We start from the raw sequence: 5,648 nt of genomic DNA, 5'->3' as shown, positions 1-5,648 counted from the left end.
ATTAACAATAATAATGATAAAATAAGAAATAAACACCAACAACGTATTTATTTGAAATTCAAGACGAGTAAAGCAAAAAATGAAACAGTGGTGCTTGAATTGCACAGTCAGGCTGATATTTGTTTGAATTTGCTGGATAATGAAATTAACAAAATATTTAATATTCAACCAAAATGACATGAACCATTTGATAAAAATAAGAAAATGGAAGGACACGTTGATGATTCCCTCAGCTCCACTTATTTGCATTTTTAGGCTTTTCAATCTGACTCCATAGTGTCATTCCCTTTTTTCCCATTTATCATCCATTGATTTCCCATCAAAACAAATCCCACGGTTTAATTTCCCTATAAATAAATGCAACGGAATTCTGTTTTATTCCTGAGGTTCCTCTTCACTCTTATTAAAATATGTTCATTTACTCTCTAAATATGAAAAAGATGCCCTATTTTAAGTCGTACATTTATTTTCGGTCATTATTTAAATCGAAAATTATTGTAATTTTTCGATTTAAACTCATTGCGTTAGAATCTTATTGGAGATCTCAATAAAAGGTCCTAATTTGAGGTCTTTGTAAATCAAACTATATGGAGCAGAATCAATAGTTATAACAAATATAGTCAACCTAAAACATAAATGTCCCTTCATCAATAATATTTAACGTATAAATAATAGACCCCAAACTCTGTATGACCAATAATAATAATAACAATAATAACAATAATTATAATAATAATAATAATAATAATAATAATAATAATAATAATAATAATCATAATCATAATCATAATCACAATCATAATAATCATAATCATAATCATAATCATAATAATTGAACTCCATCCATGGTGTCTTTTGGGCCTTTATTGCCTTTTTTCATCAATTCCCAGCAAGAGTTGATCACATGACACCCATTAGCGTGCCCCCGGGGGTCAGAGGTCAGAGGTCAGGTGGTCACTCTGCCCACTGACAGCCAGACCACTATGACACCCCCCCCCTCCCCCTCCCTCCCCCGTCAAAACATCGTTTGGTGTTCACGGACCCTCTGAACCTTGGCTTCAAATTCAACTCTAGAATTTTGACTTTTGAGTGGAAAAACAAAATAATGATAGAAGGTATTTCAGCGTTTTTTAGAAATTAATTTGAGGTTAAACAAGTTTATTTTTTCTGATCACTCGATTTTTTTTGTTATTTGATGTTCTTGGTCACTTGAGGTGGTGGGGATATTTTTTATTTTTATTTTTTTTTGGGGGCAGTGGGGGCGGGTTTCATCCATATCAACAGTTTACTGACCACAACCTGCCTATCCCTTCTTGCACGTGTGGCGGACCCCGCCACCAACACTGGAAAACAGGCATGCGCAGAACCAAAAATCCATTCAATGGTTGTCTCTGATAAAGTGCCAGTTAAATAAAGTATCAAATATGATGGATTACCACTTTTAATTCCTGATTCTACATCTGTGTTGATGAGGGAAAACAAAATTGAGTCATTTGGAAAAAATAAACTATTTATTGTGTAATGGCAGAAATGCTCAGATATAATTTAATTTAAACAATAAAAAAAAAAACACCTGCATTGGAATGTGTCTATTGATAGCCTCAAATATTTTGATTGATCGATTAGTCTGTATTGTTTTCTAAATTTTATTTGAAGTTTTGGCTTTCAATAAAATTCAGAATGAGAGGAAAAATGTTTTAAATGGGTGTTTTCATAACTAATTAAACTAATAGTAAAACTAAAATAATAGATATGAATGATTATAAAAATAATAACAATAATCATAGCAAATCATAACAATTGTGATTATTATTATGATTATTATTATCGAAATATTATTGTTGAATCTCTATCCCATATATATGTATATATACATTATATACTGTATATTTCTTTTTTCACCAAACAACCCTCTCCTTTCCTCCTCCTGCTCCGTGTGTTTTGTCTCAGAGCCAAACACTGATTGATGAACTTCATCCGATCGATTGGCTCCTTGGGTATTGATCCCATGATGTTGTTCATCGATGCCGCCGTCCGACTAATAAGCGACGATGAACACAGGAAGTGGAGTTTGTGAGGTCGCTCCGCCTTATTGATCTCCACTGATCGGTGGGATCAGCTCTGAACCACCCGTGCAGGTGTTTGTCTCCCACGGAGAGGGTTGCTGTGGCGATGATGATGCTGATGCTGATGCTGATGCTGATGCTGATGCTGATGCTGATGCTGATGCTGATGCTGATAGTAGCTAATCAGATATTAACCCGAGACACGAGCTGATCAATACTATTTTGTTGTTCAGTGGGAGTGTAACAAGCAACCCCCACCACCCCCACCACCACCCAAATCATGGCCAATTTCAGACAAAAATTCACACACACACACAGACACACACACACACAGACACACACACACACACACACACAGACTCACACACGCACACACACACACGTACACACACACAAACAGAGACACACAAACGCACGTCATAATAAACACATGCATGGACACACCTATCATTTTAACATCCACACACAAATATACATTCACAAAAACACCCACACACATAAAACGATCATTGAAACATACACAAACACTCTTTATAATATACACATTTACACACACAACCACACACCACACACACAACCACACACACACACAATCATTTGTAAAGGTATTGAAACACACACACAAGAACATGTTATAATACACATTTACACACACACACACACACACACACAACCACGCACACACAAATACACACACAATAAATAATAAAATTGAGCCACACAAACACATGTTATAATACACACATATGCACACACGTTTTACATCTACACACACACACACAGACACACACACACACACACACATACACACACACACACACACACACACACACACACAATAATATAATACAATAATATGAAAACAGTGAAACAATAACAATATACACAATAATATATAAAGGCATTGAAACACACACTATATAATACAAATGTATGCACACGCACACACCTTTACACTTATCATGTTTACACACACCCACCCACACATCTAGATATTTTTTTCGGGTGGTGGGGAGGGGGATGGGGGGGGCTCTCTGCGTCCAGCTGGTTAGGATGCAAGCGGGTGAGCCTGGGGTCAGAGGTCAACTCCATCCCAGACGACTGACCTCATCTGCCAAAGGTCGACCTCTGTGCTGTCCTCCATGGGGGGGGGGGGATTGAAAGTGAGAAAATGAGTGATGGAGAGAAATTTTGTTGATTTTGGGCGTTGGACAGAGAAGTAAAGTTCAAGCTGTGTATGTGTGTGTGCATGTGTGTGTGTGTGTGCGTGCGCGTGCGTGTGTGTGTGTGTGCACGCGTGCGCGTGTGTGTGTGTGTGTGTGTGTGTGTGTGTGTGTGTGTGTGCGCGTGTGTGTGTGGGTGATTCGTATTATATTATTCGTTATTGTGTACTACCCGTGTTGAGTAACATTATTCTTGTATTTTAAGTTATTATTATTTTTACTATTTGTAGAATTTATATTTATTATTATTATTATTATTAATTACTATTTATATTGTTTTTTGGAATGTGTGTCTACTTTCATATTATGTCATGTGATCGACTGTGACGTGTACTTTTGGATTATTTATAGTACTTTTTACTCATACATGGAGTTTTAAAATATAATTCAATTAAATTTGTCAATGGACACACAAGTTATTTTTTCTTTTTTTTTCTTTTTTTTCTTTTAATTTCGTTTTTTTGTCATGATGCATTGCTTCTCAAAATCATTAAATTAATATTTATATTAAGGGTGTTGTTTTATATGATTTTATTTAATGTAATTTTAAGTTATTCTATGTTATTTTATGTTAATTGTATTTTATATTATTTAATGTTTATTTTATTCTATATTATTTTGTGGTTTATTTTATTCTATATTATTTTATATTCAGAGTACAATTATAGACGATGGATGGAACGAGGAAAGCTGGGCTGGTTGCATGCATTATAATGATATATTTTAATACAGTAATATTATTATTTCATTATAAGTAATTTTACTATAATTATTATAATATAATTTTTTCGTATTGTATTGTATGTATTGTGTTGTGTATTGTGTTGTTTTTTGGGAGATAGAAACATTTATAATATAATAATAATAATATAATATTTATAAACATGTAATCATTTATAATATGATATATAATATTAATATATAATATTATATATATCATATATATTATATATATGATATAGAATGTATCATGTAATATATATAATAGAATATATGATATAGTATATAAATGTGATCCATTGAATCCTAACCTCAGAAAATGCAGATAGTAAAAGAATAGAGAGAGAATGATAAACATGAGTGTGAAAGGTGAACGAGTGATGAAAAATTAAAAGTGTAGTAGTGTAGTCATCCTCATTTCTCCTCATCCTCCTCCTCCTCCCTCTTCATCCCCTCATCCCCTGTGTCCCTACACCCCTTCATCCCTCCATCTCCGGTGCTTTCTGCTGAATTACCACCGACCTTGGCTCCTGACCTCCTGACACACACACACACACACACACACACACAGACACACACACACACACACACGCATTTCGAAGAATTTGTCGAAAAATATTGTGATATTTGGATTTGTCATAATCACACAACTCTACACGTACAGTATATACACAAATGCAAACTCACATACACACAGAGATGAATACACACATGCTAACACACACATGCACACCTCCATGGGCATGAACACACACACACATACACTCACACACACTCACATTCAGATACACATCAATACACACACTCGCATTGGAGATTCGTTTTTGAAAAAATGACTTCTTTAATTTATTTTCAGTACATTTTTATACGTATAATGGTTGTTGGTTGTTTTGCTGTTTTACTTTATTTTTAATGAACTTTTTTATTTTGGGAATCACTTTCAAAAGTCTCTTCCTTCCAAAAAAAAATCAATATTGGCGTTGCATTATATATAATTAATATATAATTAAGGTTATTAACTTTACTTTGACCTTGACCTTATTTTGTATTTGTTAGAGAATCAGATTGAAACAACAAATGCTTTCTTTCCTTTCTTACTGCATTTCTTCAAATTTTTATTTTCTTCTTTATTTTTCTTGTTTCTTTCTTTCTTCCTTTTTTTTTTGCATTATTTCTTTCTCTGTTTCTTTCATTCTTTATAATTATATTATATTATATTATATATGACATCACATAATATCATATAATATCATATCATATTATATTGTATTGTATTGTATTATATTACATTACATTATATGCTATTGTACATTAAATTATATTATAATCTTTATTTTATATAATATAGTATATTTTGTTTTATTATATAATCGTAGATATATTGTATATGAGAAAAATGTAAAAAAGATCACAAAAACTCTTCTCACTCTTTTTTTCTATTTATCTTTATTTTTCCCAGTCAGCTCGGTGTCGGCCATCTTGTCCTGCTGCTTCACCAAGTGCAGCAACTCAACACAGCAATCAACACATAACACGCACACATGGACATACACACACACACGCACACACACACACACACACACACACACACACACACACAACACACACACACACACACACACACACACACACACATCCA

Source organism: Zeus faber (assembly GCF_960531495.2).
Source record: "Zeus faber genome assembly, chromosome: 1".
Taxonomy (NCBI): Eukaryota; Metazoa; Chordata; class Actinopteri; order Zeiformes; family Zeidae; genus Zeus; species Zeus faber.
This window is presented reverse-complemented; position numbering follows the sequence as displayed.